The 18,357-nt window shown below is 44.2% G+C and overlaps 1 pseudogene; it reads left to right on the plus strand.

Annotated features, from left to right (window-relative positions):
* Positions 1-1,324: 1,324 nt before the first annotated feature.
* Positions 1,325-2,343, plus strand: LOC119285878 (annotated as a pseudogene).
* The last annotated feature ends 16,014 nt before the right edge of the window (positions 2,344-18,357 follow it).

Raw genomic sequence — 18,357 nt, forward strand, 5'->3', positions numbered from 1 at the left:
GAGCTGCGTGAATGATTGAATCCGGCAGGTCCTACGTGGTCATGGGGTCGTGTGATGTTTTTTTTTCGGACCAGGGTATTGTACGTATACGGTCTGGGTTGTACATGGCTAGACAAGGCTTGGATCTGGGCTACGGCGGGCCAGGAAAAAACCAAACTCGCGGGGACAGAAATTCCCCTCGGAAATTAGGTTAGGGGGAGCACCGGAGCAGGGCTCGAGTTGAACATGGACGTCGCATGCAATTGCAAACCCAATCCCTTAGCAACATGAACTGCGCTAGCAATTAGGATACGAACTGAAGACGGGAAGCACAATTAATTGAGGATGATTAGATCGATGTTTGCGTGGCGAAGCCGTGCGTTTGACAGAGAGAGAACCATTGGATTAGATCGATCGTTTGCGCCCGCTTGACAGAGAGATCGTGCAGTGCATGGATCCAAACGAGCTGAATCCCAGCTTGCTCGCTCCCTCAACGCGCAGTCGTTCTACGCTTACGATACAGGGAGAGAAGTACCGTATATACAATACACCTTACGGACCGTATATACACTAGATGCGTACGCTAGCAATCCGTATACGAACCACGGTTTTGGGTACCGCCCGAGAAAAACGGTTACCGGGCGGATACCGAGTTTCTCGCTGCCCCACGAGAAAGATCGATCCCGAGCAAAAAATTCCGATTTTTTTGAATTTTTACGTACAACGTAGTCTGAAATAAGGGAGCATCTTTGTAGTATTACAAAACTTAGCTGCTTGATTGTAACCATGTAGTTACTTCACCCAGACGACGCAGGTTCGATTCCCCTACTCTACACAACATTTTTTTGTCTATTTTTCAAAAAAATTACGTGAAAAAAGAAGTAGCGGGCAAGACTCGAACTCCTGACCTATTTACCTAGAGCGGGTAGATGTTCCACTGAGATACAACCATTTCGTTGTGCAATATCAGTTTAAGTTCTATCTACCTCTAATATAAAAAAATTTGAATTCAAAATTCAAAAATAAATTTCGTCCGAAATATATTCGGTATTTCTCGGTAACCGTGGTAACCGAGAATCTCGCCCCCCCACGAGAAAATTCGTCCATTCGGAATCCAAAACCTTGATACGAACTGAAGATGCTCCTGAGTCCGAAGCACTCTAGTAGTGTATTGATCAAGGAAGGCACGTACATAGCCCTGTGTCGCGATCCATCCATATATACCTACCTAGCTAGGGTTGCACACCTACGGACCTTCCATAGCTAGTTCCTTCTGATCAAGGCGACGAGAAGTACGTCCCCTAGCTAGCTCTGATCAAGCGAAGGCGATTCAATATGGCCGGCCATGACGAGCTCTTTCCCGTCGGCTCCGCCTTCATCAGTCCCCAGGATCACGAGCTCATCAACCAGTTCCTCCGCCCGAGGATCGCCGGAGCAGACCGCGGCCGCTTCAGCAGCTTCATCCACGAAGACGACGTCTACTCCGCGCCACCCGGGGACCTCATCGACAACCGTGCCCACGCGCCTGGATCCGACAAGGACGACGGGAAAGGAGGCGTGTGGTACTTCTTCTCACCGGTCCGTCGTCACAAGACCAAAGGTGGCCGCAGCGGGAGGCGACAGCGCGTCGTCGACGACGACGAGGGTTACAACTGGCACTCCGAGAAGAGCCATCCCGTGCTAGACACTCAAGGTAAACGGGTCGGCCTCATCGACCATCTTTCCTTTGGGATCAAGAGGCCTGGAGCAGCCAGAACCAGGGTTGGGTGGTGCATGAAGGAGTACGGCCTCGACCACGAGGACGAACAAGACGGTGCGGCCGGAATGGTCCTATGCAAGATCTACGTCTCAACCCACAAGAGGGAGATTACCTACGCGTCGGTAATCAACGCCCCCGGTTCCAAGAAGAAGAGGAAGGCGGCCGCCGAGGTCCAACATCCGGAGGCTCCACGTCCCAAAACCCCACGCCTCCAAGAAATGACCATCCAAGAACAAGATGCCGCCGGCGGGACGCTTCGGGAGTTCGAGCGTTCGTTCATGTCCGACCAAGACGAGACGTTGCCCCCTGGAGTAGTGGACGACGGCAGCGTGGATCCAAGCGGGTTTTTCACTGACATGCTTCCAGAATTAGGACTGACGCTCCAGGGAAATACGAAGGCGGCCGAGCATGGCAGCGACTGTGCATTGGAGGAGTCCTTGGCCGGCAAACATGGCGACGTCCACCAAGGCGTCGAGACGGTGGAGGAGGATGACGGCAGCTTCCAATGCACATGGGAGGAGCTGTTCGGGGACGACATGGAAGTGGCATGCCCTGCCCCGCCGACGGCGTCGTCGCACGTGAGGACCGAGTGTGCGTGTGTGTGACGGAAAGTGCGGAATTTGCATCCGAGTGTGCATGTATGTCTTGTTGATTGCACATTGTTGATGAACAAGCCATGCATATATGTGCAGCAGATTAAATAATTGATATTCTTTTATCATATATTCATATTAGACTACGTAATGATTAGTGATACAATTCCTCTGTTCCTAAGCGTGAAATAAATACTTGACGAATCAAAAACAAAATCCTGTCTGATGAGATCGGTGCATGTACTTTGCTGCAAGAACACCTAGCTCTAAAGCATTATGTTCATCGAAAAGTGTAAGCATTCCTTTTTTTTTGTAAACAGCCTAATCCCAACCATTTCCATTAGTCCTCATAAAGGATATACATCTGCCCAGCATACAAAGGTATCGAGGAAATGAGAACGGGAAGAAATGGGTTTAAAGCACTAACAAGAAACCCACCGTCCATTGACGGCGTCAACGCATGCACTATGGTGCAAAAACCTGATGGCACCTAACCACTAGCCTAACAAGTTCAAAAGAGCCAACATCTAGCAATTCAGTAGCAAAAGAACGCAAACTAACAATATATGACCGCTAAAACGCCCATGAAGGCAACAATGGAAGTTCGATGTAGCAGTGTGAACATCTTGAGCAGTAGCACAAATCATAATCAGTTAATAACATTGTCTCAAAGCATCGCCACCCAATGTTTCAAAGGCCTCAACTTTCCCATCTTTCTTAAGACTCACCCATCTTTCTTCTTGACATATATGTTCCATCCATCATCTTAGCCCGATCTTTCCGAACCATAGCCTGCAAGCCAGCAGCATACAATGCGGGTGGTCCAATTGTTGGTCCGTCGACCACATCCCTACCACTCTGGTCTCCCGAGAATATTGATCTATCCTCCCTATATCTTGAACTGGCGAGAGAGACCATGGCAAGGAAGGCCAGCAAGGTCCGAGTGGTGGACCGGTGGTGTCATCATGGCAGCATCGCGTGCTAGTTCCATTCGAAAACTCGTATCAAGCAGCCTAGTGTAGTGCTAATCGGACTTTTTTTGTTACAACAACCAAAAAAGTTATATCTACCTTGTACTCTCATTATATATAATGAATAATTTATTGCTTGAAATAAAAACTACATCATGTATTTAGCCAAACTATATATTAAGCTACCCATGTACTACACAACTAATAAACTAAATAGCTATCATCAAAAAAAGAAAAAAATATTTAGTAGAAGTTTAAGCTCTAATGACCATTTAGGGTGGAATCGAACATTACATAATAATTAGTTTATCTTTTTTGTTTGGCAGTTGATTATTTAAGGTTTGACAATACACTTCTTGTACCGATGAAATTTGACCGAGTACCTTTGGCCTCCCAAGAGCCCTTCGAAGGATTGGAAGGTGCTGTAAGTGCATCTAGTGTCCCTTAGTGATTTTGGTGTATTGAAGACTTATAGGTTAAGAGACTGATGCGTTTGTGAGTGTACACAGGTTTATTAGTCTATGAGGAGTTTGATATTTATAGAGAAAGTCGACCCCTAAAAATGAAGTTCTTCAACTGAAGACTTTGGATTTCTGAAGACTTTCTAAAGACTTCGAAAGTGAAGAAATTGGTGTGACCTTGAAGACTTGGCAAATCACTCGAGGAACATGAAGCGTGAAGACTTTTGTTTTCGTAGTTTCATTTTCTCTTTCTTGAGTCATAGGAAATACCGTACTGTTAAAGGGGGTCGAGGAAATACTAAGGAAAAATTTCCATGTGATGCTCAACTCAAAATCCTACACCTACCAATCCCTTCGAGTGAAGCCATTGGAAATCTCATACAGTTCAGTCATATTCTTCAGTGACAGAGATGAAGTTCTTCTGGTCTCTGAGGAATTTGTCCTGACTGAGGAGTTAGGAATTCGTCAGTGCGGATTGCCTACACAGTGGGGAACATGATAGCCCGAGGAATTTGAGAGTCAAAATTCCGACCGTTGCTGTGCCATGCGCCAGCTGTCCCAAAATATCTACCCACCTAACGGTCATATCATTGAAGGGAATTTATGTCTTATCATGTCTGGCTGCTCCCTAGGCTATAAATAGCCGCCCCCTACAACCACTAGCTAGTTGGCTGCTCCGAGAGAAACTGACACTTGTCATTTCAGAGCATCCCATCCTCCGAGGACTTTGAGCGAAAATCATCAAGTGAGGAAAACCCAAACCCAACACACCTACAACCCAAAGTGATTGAGCATCACTGAAGAGATTGATCCTGCGTGGATCCAACGCTTGTTACCTTTGAAGACTGTGCTTCTTCCAGACGGTTAGACGTCAAGGTCTAGAGCATCCAAGAGGAATTGTGGATCGCTGAGTGACATAGTCTGTGAAGATTTGGAAGTCACCTGAAGACTTATCACGAGTGATTGGGCGAGGTCTGTGTGACCTTATCTGAAGGAGAATACGGTGAGGACTGTGTGTCCTCGGGTTTAAATACCTAGCCGCTCCAACCAGACGTACAACTGAGACAGTAGTTGGAACTGGTCTACCAAATCATTGTCTTCACCAAGCTTACTGTTTCTATTTCCTCAACTCTTTCATTTCCTCATTTTTGTTGTTGTGTGCTTGTTCATATCTGTTTGAAGACTTTGCCTGAAGACTTTCTCAATTTCCTCAGTTCAATTTCTTCAGTCTGTCCGTCTTCATCCTGTGTTATCCTGTGCTTACGCTTTCTGTACTCTGTGCTTGTCTTCATTTCATCATGATGACTATGCTTGTGTTCTGCTATGTTTACTTTCGAGTACTTATTCCGCTGCAAGTAGTTCTTCATTTAGGAATTTCCTCACCAGCAAATTCCTCAGCGAAGAATTCATAAAAATCACCTATTCACCCCCCTCTAGTCGATATAACGCACTTTCAATTGGTATCAGAGCAAGGTACTCCCTTGTTCTGTGTGATTTTGGTTTAACCGCCTGGAGTTTTAGTTATGTCGACTGCAGGAATGAGGAATGTATCCTGCCCCATCTTTGACGGTCATGAGTATCCTCGATGGAAGGCCATGATGAAGAAGCGACTCATGGCTATGGACAGCGAACTGTGGACCGTCACTGAGATTGGTCTTACTGATCTATGCAAGATGGCGTAGGCTGATGACATTCGCAAGGACACTCTACTCAACCTCACAGCGAAGGATGTCATCTTCTCCTGTTTGTCCCAAAATTAGTTCAGGAATGTCATGCATCTCAATCATGCGAAACTAATCTAGGACCGGCTCTCTAAGGTCTATGAAGGTCATCGAACATGTCATGATCCTTGGTTTGAGGATTACAAGGAATCTCTCAATGCGATGACATTCGAACCAGAATCATCATCTTCTTCACCATGCCTTATGTAAAAAGTGCTAAGGTAACCGAATGCTACCTATCTGAGTCCAGTGATGATGAATCTGGAGATGAATTTGGACCCAGCTATGTCAAACTTGCTTCCCTTGCCACTAAACAACAAAGAGCTTTGGAAAAAGTTCAATACATGCTAAATAAGAGCGATGATATGTTGGGTGAAGAAATGGATCAGTCAAAAGCTTTGGCTGAGAGTCTTCAGAGACTTCAGTCCAAGTTTGACATCCTTCAAGGTCATCATAACACTCTCTTATCTGATCACGAGAAGCTTTCTTATGAATTTCTTCAAAGAAAGCAATATCTTGAGAAGCTAAGAGTGGATTATGAAGATCTTCAGGAGGAGTGCAATTCATTACTTGCTCAACAAATCAGCGCTACTCCGGAAGAATTTGTTCCTCCATGTATGAAGTGCACTAAACGTGAAACTGCTAATTCTTCACCTGAATGTTCAAATGCTTGTAATGCTACAAATTCTTCATCTGTCTCTGCTATCACTAATTTCTCATCTGAGGACATTGCTAGTATCACTGATGATGCATGCTGAAGGAATTGTACATGACAGGCATGTACAAAAGCCTCAAAGGACATCAGACTCTTTGTGATGTGCTTAAAAAGCAAATCCTCAACAGGAACCCTAGGAAAGAGGGTATTGCCTTTGAGAGGAAACTCAATGCTGATGGAACATATTGGAAGCCTGAGAAGTACCCCAAAACCTCATGGGTTGCTGCAAAGGGACCTCCAGTTGATCCATCTAATTTATCTGGCTTTACATGTGAATCTCCTCATTCTTCTGATGAGTCATTTGACTCCAACTATAAACTGTTCAGAATCAGAATGGTGAAGTATTTGCTAGATATGTTGGCACTAACTGCAGGAACAGTTCCCCTATGAAAAAAATCTGGGTTCCCAAAAGTTGCCTTGTCCTCATGACACCACCTGTGAAGAATAGGAACTCCAGATCAAATTCTTCATATGGACCAAATTCTTCACATGGATCAAATTCCTTAAAAGGATCAAAGTCCTCATATGATCATCATCGTGCTAACCCCTCTGTTTCGCAGGGTAGAGCTAAGGGCTATGAATATGCGCATTATTCTTCTAATCATTATGTTCATAAGTCCTCGAAGAATTTCTCTGCTTATTCATATGCTTATCCTAACCCCTCTTATGTGAAACGAAGTGGACTGGCTTCTATGCCACGTTTCTCATATGGTGCTCGCAAAGTGATGAATTCTTTGCCACCCCTTCAGATGTGGGTGGTGAAGAAAAATAACTAATCTCTTATGCAGGGTCAGGTCTCCAAACGTGCTTAAAACGTCTGAAGAATTTGCTGGAGACCTGAACATTGCCTGAAAGGACGCATGCTAATCATGAAGAAATGAACCTTCATTTCTCACGTCCTCATACTGTTTTATCTGTTGTATTGCTTGATGAAATTGATCTGATGATATTGATGTCATATTCTTCACTGCTGAAGTATATGAGTTCGTAAGTTGCACTAATTCATCCACAGGATGATTAACCCAAAGCCCAATGAGTGGGTCCTCGATAGTGGATGTAGGAATCACATGACTGGTGACAAGAATCTATTGATGGATGCTCCTTTATCACCATCGCATCTGAAGCATATCATCTTCGCTGACAAAGGAAAAAGTCAGGTATTGGGTCTAGGTAAGGTTGAGATCTCAAAGGATCGACACATGGACAAAGTCATGCTTGTCGAGTCCTTAGGATACAACCTCATGTCTGTCTCAATGCTTTGTGATCTCGATATGGTTGTTGTCTTTGGCAAATATCGTTGTGTTGTGATCATGGAAGCTAGCAATTCCAAAGTCTTCAAAGGCTTTAGGAGAGGAGACTTGTACATTGTTGATTTCTATACAGGAACACAACTGACCGTATGCCTACTTGCAAAAGCTTCAGAAGGCTGGCTATGTCATCGATGACTTGGTCATGTTGGCATGAGGAATTTGCACACGCTTGCGAAGAAGAAGCATGTCATTGGCATTGAGAATGTCAAATTCCTCAAGGATCACTTATGCGGAGCCTGTGAAGCTGGAAAGATGACAAAGGCCAAGCATCCAGGAAGACTATCATGACTACCACTCGACCATTTGAATTGCTTCACATGGATCTCTTTGGTCCTAATCATTATTCTGCTGTTACAAATGATACATCTCTATATGGATTTGTTATTGTTCATGATTATTCTCGTTACACATGGGTGCACATTGTTACTTACAAACATGAGGTGCAGGAAGTCTTCAAACGATTTTCCTCGAGGGCTTCAACCAACTTTGGTGTGAAGATCAAGCATATCAGAAGTGACAATGGGACTGAGTTCAAGAATTCCGGTCTTGATGACTATCTTGATGAACTTGGTATTACTCATGAGTTATCTGCTCCTTATACTCCTCAGCAAAATGGCATCGTGGAGCGCAAGAACAGAACTCTTGTTGAGATGGCTCGCACTATGCTTGATGAATACAAGACGCCTCGTCGTTTCTCGATTGAGGCAATTGATATTGCGTGCCACATCATCAACAGAGTATATCTTCACAATTCTTCAAGAAGACTGCTTATGAACTCCTCACGGACAAGAAACCCAATGTGAGTTACTTCAAAGTCTTCGGTGCTAAATGTTGGATTAGAGATCCTCATCACAATTCTAAATTTGCACAGAAAGCACATGAGGGTTTTATGCTTGGTTACGGAAAGGACTCGCACACCCTACAAAGTCTTCAACAACGTTCTCCACATGGTTGTTGAAATTGTAGATGTGTGGTTCGATTAAAATAATGGCTCGCAAAGAGAGCACCTACCTTCTGCGTTAGATGAACCAGCACTTAAGGAATCTATCAAGTTCAAGGCTACTGAGAATGTCATTCCTACTGAAGAATCTGCTGAAGAATTCATTCTAGAGCGTGAAGAACGTCGATCTGGCGCACCTGAAGAAAATGGTGCTGAGGAAAATGGTCCTGAAGAAAATGCGAATCAAATTCCTCGAAGACAACCCGCTCATCCTCACATTGCAAATGAAGTGCAAGTCGAGAAGATCATCGATGACATTGAAGCACCAGGTTCTCTCACACGCTCAAAAGCTTCACATTTGTCTAACTTTTGTGGGCACTTTGCTTTTGTCTCTATCACAGAGCCCACTAAGGTAGATGAAGCATTTTTGGAGCCTGAGTGGATTCAAGCTATGCAAGAAGAATTACATCAGTTCAAGCTCAACAACGTCTGGGAACTGGTCAACCGTCCAGATCCTTGCAAGCACAACATCATTGGCACAAAGTGGATCTACCGCAACAAGCAAGATGAAAATGGCCTTGTGGTGAGGGATAAGGCATGACTTGTAGCTCATGGCTACACACAGATGTGAAAAGTGCATTCCTCAATGGTAAGCTTGAGGAAGAAGTATATGTTGCTCAACCCTCGGGTTTTGAAGATCCAAAGCATCCTGACAAAGTCTTTAGACTCAATAAGGCCCTGTATGGCCTCAAGCAGGCCCATCGAGCGTGGTATGATACTTTGAAGGAATTCCTCATGAAGAAGGGCTTCAAACCCGGTTCACTCGACCCAACTCTTTTCACTAAATCTTATGATGGTGAATTGTTTGTGTGCCAAATTTATGTTGATGATATCTTTTTGGCTGTACTGACCAACGTTACTGTGATGAATTTGCCTACATGATGAGTGAAGAATATCAAATGTCTATGATGGGAGAACTGAAATTCTTTTTAGCTCTTAAAATTCATCAACAGCGCAATGGCATATTCATATCTCAGGAGAAATACCTCAAAGATGTATTGAGGAAATTAGGCATGCAAGATTGCAAAGGGGTCAAAATTCCAATGCCCACAAATGGCCATCTATGCACTGATGAAAATGGTAAAGACTTTGATCAAAAGGTATACCGCTCCATGATTGGCTCCTTATTGTACCTATGTGCATCTAAGCCGGATATTATGCTTAGTGTTTGCATGTGTGTCCGATTTCAAGCTACACCGAAGGAATCACACCATAAGGTTGTGAAGCATATTCTTTGATATCTAGCTCACACACCAACACTTGGATTACGGTATCCCAAGGGCTCTTCGTTTGATCTCATTGGATATTCAAACTCTGACTATGCTGGTGATCGTGTGGACCGCAAGTCAACATCTGGCACATGCCATTTCCTCAGACGATCTTTGGTCTGTTGGTCCTCGAAGAAACAGAATTGCGTATCACTCTCCACTGCAGAAGCTGAGTACATTGCTGCTGGAGCATGCTGTGCTCAATTACTATGGATGAAGCAAACACTCAAGGAGTATGCCATCAATTTGAAGAATGTGCCTCTCTATTGTGACAATGAGAGCGCTATCAAGATTGCTCATAACCCAGTTCAGCACTCGAAGATAAAGCACATCCAGATTCGTCATCATTTTCTTCGTGATCATGTGTTGAAGGGCGACATCTCCATCAACCACGCAAGCATTTAAGACCAGCTAGCCGATATCTTCACTAAGCCCTTGGATGAGAAGAGATTTAGCAAGTTGCGGTGTGGGCTAAATATCCTAGAATCTTCGAATGTTCTCTGAAATGGACACACATCCTAACACTTATGCTAACTTGATGACTTAGATGTGCAACACAAAAAGTAACATTTTTCTTCAATCAATGAAGACTAACCCTCTAAGTGTAAAGAAATTAATGAAGAAATTGAATCTCAGAGCCCTACGACAATTGTACGCGGTGTCTAAAATCAGCTTTCTTAGACGGTGTGTTACGCCACCAACCAAAGTTGAAAATCTTCAATTTGAGTTTTTCTTCATTTTTGAAATTCCTCAGTTTTTCAAATTCTTCAACTTTGCATTGTCTTCACTCCTCCCGGTGTTGTTCTTCATTTGAATATATATATGAGTTTATGTCCTCTACAGCATTCACTTATTGCTAATTCTTCAAGTTGATTTCTTCTGCTAAGTGAATGTGATCGGACACTTCCCCCTCTATGCTAAACTCAACCCAGTCTGTTCACAAATTCTTCATGTGCATTCTATTTGAAACTCGTTCAAAATCTTCACTGTGTCCTTGACAGCTAAAGAAATTGCAAATGAAACTTTTAACTTATCTTATCTAAATTTTCGGCTTTGCCGCTCAAACCGTTCCGCATCCCACGACAATACTTATCTATTCGCTACACGATCGCCATCTCTCAGTACGTGGGTGACACATGTCAAGCGAATGACAAGGGCCAGGGGCACATTCGTCCGATTTCCTCGGGCGTACAGTTTTTCACTCCCACTATAAATACCCCCGTCTCTTCCTCACTTCGTTTTTACTCCGCTCGTTCTCTCTCCCGCTCGAGCTTCTCAAACCCTAGCGCCGCCGCTACTTCATCATCGCCGGTGAGGAAGAGCTTCACTGCCTCAACCTCGTCGCCGTCGTACTCGCGCCGGTTGTGGATTTCTTAACTCCGCCACCGCCGTAGCTGTCTTCCTCTGCCGAGTTAGGGCGTGGAAGATCTGAACTGACGAACTTCACTTCTACTCTTCCCAGTTTGTCGTGTTCTTCATCAAGGGTAATTAAAAGATACTTCCACTGCCCTCTTTGATTCAAATGTTTTCTTGAAAATCTTCAAAGGTGTTTATTCTTCAAATCTTCACACACTGAACACCTCACATGTCATCTGCTCTTGATTCGTTTCTCTAAGCAATGATTTTATTCAAGATTCCTCAATTGTGTGGATTTTCAATCTATACAATTCTGGAACCTAAGACAAAGAACGCTTAGTGAAATTCTTCAAGACTCATCTGGTCAAATTCCTCAAACTTATTCTTTTTGAAAAACCTTCTGAGAACGCATATGACCTCTCCAAATTCCTCGCCACTATACTCTGTTCACATGTACCCATGTCCGCTGCTGAATCACTAGGTTCTCATCAACTTAACTCATTTGTAGCATTCCTCGAAGAAAAGTTGCACACCTCTTCAGAAACTTCAGTTGTTCATATTCCCCAGGTGAAGAAAATGGCTGATGGTAAGAAGCCACAGAAGGGTGGAAAGAGGCCTGAGGTCAACATAACATTTGAGATCCCTGATGAAATTTATGCTGGATACTGCACACTCCCTGAGGAAGATAAAAATTAGTGCAAGGTGCACATTCAAAAGATTGAGAGGAGATGTGCACGGGAATGGAGGGACTACAGATATGTCACTCCCAAGTATATGAAGAAATTCACACTCAATCCTCCATGCCCAAGATCACCATTGGCACCTGGCCAATTGGCAGATCCCACCAGCCTCAAGCGCGGTGAGGATTATCCTGATGAATGGGCAAAGCGCCAGGCCAAACTGGCCAAACAAGCAAAGGATGCAGTGAGGAAATTTAATGAAGACTCTGCTGCTACTACTACCGCTGCTGAGGCCTTTGCTAGTAAGCCGAAGAAGGCCATGGCTAAGAAGCCTGCTCACAAACCAAGTGCTTCACCCTTAATGCCCTCACGACCAAGTTCCTCAGCAATGCCCTCACGGCCAGATTCTTCAAAGCCCTCACGGCCAATTCCTCAATCTGCTCCTCCTTCAAAGTCCTCAGCTCCTCCGACAAAGTCTTCAGCTGCCCCGACTAAATCCTCTACACATGTGCATCTCGCCATGTGCCAAAGGACTACAGGCATCTCAATTGCCTCAGGAGCTTCTGCGAGTTCCTCAGCTGCACCAAATTCCTCAACTGGCCCCTCTCTGCTGAAGAAAAAGGCCACTGCTGGACGAGGCTCTCGACCAAGTCCTCATAAGAAGCAGGTCGCCTTTCAAGTGCCTTCTGATGATGAGGCCGATGATGAAGAACTTGCCAAAATCATCAGATACAGGCAGGCTAGGGCCGCTAGAGCCAAAGGCAGCAATGTGCCACTGTTGTTGGATCCAAAGTTGATCCTAGACTTCATTGATCTATGGCACAAGGACCCAAACACGCGTTTGCCGGAGATGAACCTCACTCCTGGTCAAAGTCATGTTTTGACTGCCTTCATTGAAGAAGAAAAGTGGAAATTTGAAGAAGGAAGAAGACTGTAAAAAGCGCAGTACAAGAAGCAATGCTACCTAAAGGACAATGTCCTCACTCTTACCCCTGATCAACTCGTTGCCTTGCAAGCTAAGATCAAGTAACTGAGTGATGAATTCAATCGCTACTATGCTGATTGGAAGGGCGCCAAGGTCCGGTTCGTCAAGCTGACAAAGACATTCACTTCAAGTGCTGCTGCTCCTGTGCACATTGAAGTCACTCCAGCTGAAGCATCTGCTCAGCCTACTGAAAAACATGCTAGCACTGCTGATGACAATCAGGCTGCTGTAGAAAATGAAAGTACTAGGGCTGATGACTGCATTCCAGCCACTGAAGAAATTGCCAGGGCATCCACTAGTGGTGCGCCTGAAGAAAGTGAAGAAGTCAGGGCAACTGCATCAGTTGCGCCTGAAGAAACTGAACCAAATTCCTCTTCTCCTCCTGCGCCTACACCAACTCCGATACTTCCATCTGCATCAGATTTGAAGAAGACCAAGGCTGCAGAGCGTGCAGCTGTGAAGAAAAGGAAGGCATCAGCTTCATCAGATTCTTCAGCTCCGAAGAAGATGAAGCCTTTGACAAGCTCAATTAACAATCCATTTGATGCCGTTCCTGTCTCATTCATGCCATCAAAGGACCTTGTTCCTTTTGGTGAAGATTATGTGATTCCAAGCGAATCTGATGAAGAGAATCCTTCTGCTGCTTCGTCAGAGCAGTTGGATGAAGAAATTGAAGTGGATACAATCCCTTCAACATCAGCTGTCTCCTCGCCTATGACTCAGTTCACTGCTGAAGAGGCCGGTGTTGTAGAAATGGAATATGAGGATGTGGACATTGGCTGTACCACACCTGTGCTGAATGATGACTTTTGAGAAAGTCAGCACCCCAACTCTCCGATGTTCACTCCACTTCAAGAAATTCCCCAGTCCCCTGTTGCTACTGAAGTACAAACGGGATCTGAAGAACCTCATGCAACCCCATCTGTCCATGAACAAATTTCAGTCACTAGTGCTGAAGAAAATGTAAATGAAGAATTGAAGACCCACGCTGCAGCTGAAGAATAGCCTAAAATTCCTCAGTCTGTGGATCCTGAGATTGTGATTCCTGAGGTGGTGATGCAATTGACTGACACTCCTCAACCCAAGCCAAAGGATCCCTTCTCAAAGAAGCAGAAATTCAAGGCTGATGACTTCTTGGGCGAGCATGTTTTCTTCACTGAATTCAACCCTTATGACAATGCTCGTCTTAGAAGGAAGCGCTTCTGGACTGCCAGCCAGGCCAATTTCTATTCTTCACTGCTTTTCAACAAGGACAAAGTCCTCGACCACGAGCATATTCCTCACGTGGACATGGAATCAATGCCTTGCTTCTCTCAAGTCCTCAGTATGCTTCATGATGCAGGACTGCTCAACTTTTGCTCTGACATCGTTGATTGGAATGAAGAGCTTATTCTTCAGTTCTACGCAACGCTGCACATCACCGGTGATGATGATGATATCAACACTTGGGTGTTGGACTAGATGACCGAAAACACTCATTACAAGGCACCGGCCTCTGAATTACTTCATGCCCTGCCAATCAGTCCTCCACCTCAAGGTGCTCGTTGTCTGTACCAAGACCCTGAACTCACTGCTCATTACATGCAAGTGCTCATGAAGCCTCTGAAGCCTGGTCAAGCCCCAAGGACCAAATTCCTCGTGAAGGAATTGCTGTATGTGCCAAGAACCGTCTACCGCATTCTGACAAAGACTATGAGTCCTATCAAAGGCCATGATTCATCTGATGAGGAAATTGTTCGCATCATGAAGAATATGCTATTCAACATCATGCATGGCATCCCTGTCAATTATCATGATTTCTTCATGAGGACTCTGGCAAATGTTGCACTTTCTCCGTTTGAGCTGAAGCCTTATGCTCCTTGGATCACGAGATTCCTCAGAACAAGGTCTTCACTCAACTACAAAGCTGATTTTCAGAATCACCTCAGCTACTTGCCACCGATTCAAGTCCACAAGCAGACATATTCCTTAGCTGATGAGAATGGCAAGGCACCAACTGTTATCGATGAAGGCATTCGTTCATTGATGGTCAGTTCCGCAAAGCTGCATCTTATTCCACCAATGATGACTCTGCCACTCATGATTCTGCTACAAATGCATCCAAGCCAAATCCTCAAGCCACTGCTCCTCGTGTGATGACTGACCGAGAGCTGCTTCTTAGTCTTCACCAGCAGGTGGATCGAAACCACAAATGGGGTTAAGCGTCAGTTTGGCTCTATTCTTCACAACATGACTTCTACACATAATGCAGTGAAGAAAAACCATTACTACCTCAATGAAGTCTTCGATCACACCTGGGCTATTCTGTCACATCTCTATGGTGAAGAAGATCTGAAGCAAATGGGTTTCAAGGAAGATTTTGATTGGTCTGCTCCTCCACCGAAGAGATTCAAGAAGGTCAAGGTTCCTTCCTTGGTTGCCAGTTCATATTCTTCATCACGCGACACGGACGAGTATGAAGACTTGGACGACACTGCGGCAGGCCCTACAACGACACAAGACCCCAACAACGCTGGCGCTCCTCCATCATCATGATATTCTTCAGGGGCGTTAGTCCTCATTTTCAACCCTTTTGGTCATTCGATGACAAAGGGGGAGAAATTTGAGTTAGTATTCAAGCGGGTCTATCTTATATGGGTGTTTTTTTCTAAGTTACAACTCTCGTTCTTTTGATGACTTTGCTGGATCGAGTTGTAATCTTAAACTCTATGGTGGCCTGATACTTCTGCTGAGTTCTTCTGCATGCTTATTCCTCATTAATGTCTATGCACGCATGCTGAATTACACCAGTCACCATATTTCATCATGCATTTCAAATTCTTCATATTATATGTCAAATGCGTGTGTGAGTTACAAGATATAGGGGAAGATCTCCATGATTATACTTTTCAAGTGTGCATTGCTTCAAAAGCAAATTCCTCACTATGCACATCTTCAGGGGGAGTTCTTCTATATCTTGCAATCAAATTCCTCAATCTCAGTATTTACACTTCATATGTTTATCCCCGTTGAAAACTTAACCTATATTGTCATCAATCACCAAAAGGGGGAGATTGTAAGTGCATCTAGTGCCCCTTAGTGATTTTGGTGTATTGAAGACTTATAGGTTAAGGGACTGATGCGTTTGTGAGTGTACACAAGTCTATTAGTCTATGAGGAGTTTGATATTTACAGAGAAAGTCGACCCCAAAAAAAGAAGTTCTTCAACTGAAGACTTTGGATTTCTGAAGACTTTCTGAAGACTTTGAAAGTGAAGAAATTGGTGTGACCTTGAAGACTTGGCAAATCATTTGAGGAACATGAAGCATGAAGGCTTTTGTTTTCGTAGTTTCATTTTCTCTTTCTTGAGTCATAGGAAACACCGTACTGTTAAAGGGGGTCGAGGAAATACTAAGGAAAAATTTCCATGTGATGCTCAACTCAAAATCTTACACCTACCAATCCCTTCGAGTGAAGCCATTGGAAATATCATACAGTTCAGTCTTATTCTTCAGTGACAGAGACGAATTTCTTCTGGTCTCTGAGGAATTTGTCCTGACTGAGGAGTTAGGAATTCGCTAGTGCGGATTGCCTACACAGTGAGGAACAAGATAGCCCTGAGGAATTTGAGAGTCAAAATTCCTACCGCTGATGTGCCATGCGCCAGCTGTCCCAAAATATCTATCATTGAAGGGCATTTATGTCTTATAATGTCGGGCTGCTCCCTAGGCTATAAATAGCCGCCCCCTACAACCACTAGCTGGTTGGCTGCTCCGAGAGAAACTGACACTTGTCATTTGAGAGCATCCCATCCTCCAAGGATTTTGAGCGAAAATCATCAAGTGAGGAAAACCCAAACCCAACACACCTACAACCCAAAGTGATTGAGCATCACTAAAGAGATTGATCCTGCGTGGATCCGACGCTTGTTACCTTTGAAGACTGTGCTTTTTCCAGACGGTTAGGCATCAAGGTCTAGAGCATCCAAGAGGAATTGTGGATCGCCGAGTGACATAGTCTGTGAAGGTTTGGAAGTCACCTGAAGACTTACCACGAGTGATTGGGCAAGGTCTGTGTGACCTTAGCTCAAGGAGAATACGGTGAGGACTGTATGTCTTCAGGTTTAAATACCTAGCCGCTCCAACCAGACGTACAACTGAGATAGCAGTTGGAACTGGTCTACCAAATCATTGTCTTCACCAAGCTTACTGGTTCTATTTCCTCAACTCTTTCATTTCCTCATTTTTGTTGTTGTGTGCTTGTTCATATCTGTTTGAAGACTTTGACTGAAGACTTTCTCAATTTCCTCAGTTCAATTTCTTCAGTCTGTCCGTCTTCATCCTGTGTTATCCTATGCTTACGCTTTCTGTACTCTGTGCTTGTCTTCATTTCATCATGATGACTATGCTTGTGTTCTGCTATGTTTACTTTCGAGTACTTATTCCGCTGCAAGTAGTTCTTCATTTAGGAATTTCCTCACCAGCAAATTCCTCAGCGAAGAATTCATAAAAATCGCCTATTCACCCTCCCTCTAGTCGATATAACACACTTTCAATTGGTATCAGTGCAAGGTACTCATTTGTTCAGTGTGATTCTGGTTTAACCGCCTGGAGTTTTAGTTATGCCGACTGCAGGAATGATGAATGTATCCTGCCCCATCTTTGACGGTCATGAGTATCCTCGATGGAAGGCCATGATGAAGAAGCGACTCATGGCTATGGACAGCGAACTGTGGACCGTCACTGAGATTGGTCTTACCGATCTATGCAAAATGACGGAGGCTGATGACATTCGCAAGTACACTCTACTCAACCTCACAGCGAAGGATGTCATCTGCTCCTGTTTGTCCCAAAATCAGTTCAGGAATGTCATGCATCTCAATCACGCGAAACTAATCTGGGACCGGCTCTCTGAGGTCTATGAAGGTCATCGAACATGTCATGATCCTTGGTTTGAGGATTACAAGGAATCTCTCAATGCGATGACATTCGAACCAGAATCATCATCCTCTTCACCATGCCTTATGGGAAAAAGTGCTAAGGTAACCGAATGCTACCTATCCGAGTCCAGTGATGACGAATCTGGAGATGAATTTGGACCCAGCTATGTCAAACTTGCTTCCCTTGCCACTAAACAACAAAGAGCTTTGGAAAAAGTTCAATACATGCAAAATAAGAGCGATGATATGTTGGGTGAAGAAATGAATTAGTCAAAAGCTTTGGCACTGCAGCAACGTACATAGCTCCGCCATTGCTTGGAGGAGACATTGTGGGACCTGTATGAGTGCTGGTGCAGCATTCACGAGGTGTCATGCAACCCCGCCGACAAGTTGAGGCGGTTCACTGTCTTCAAAGCTCGTCATGGCGTTATGGTTCTGCCAGTCGCCACCACTCCCACGTAAGTTCTTTCACATATTATTGCTTTCATCATAGCAATCCGGGTCTACTATCTCATCATAAATCGATAGAGAAAGTGAAAATTCTATACTGCTTGTTTCGCTAGCTATATTATAATGACAATGAAAACTAAAATCAATCCGAAATAGGTGAAAAAGTAAAATCATATAAATTGTAGTATCAT

Source organism: Triticum dicoccoides, chromosome 4A (assembly GCF_002162155.2).
Source record: "Triticum dicoccoides isolate Atlit2015 ecotype Zavitan chromosome 4A, WEW_v2.0, whole genome shotgun sequence".
In the NCBI taxonomy this organism is placed as follows: Eukaryota; Viridiplantae; Streptophyta; class Magnoliopsida; order Poales; family Poaceae; genus Triticum; species Triticum dicoccoides.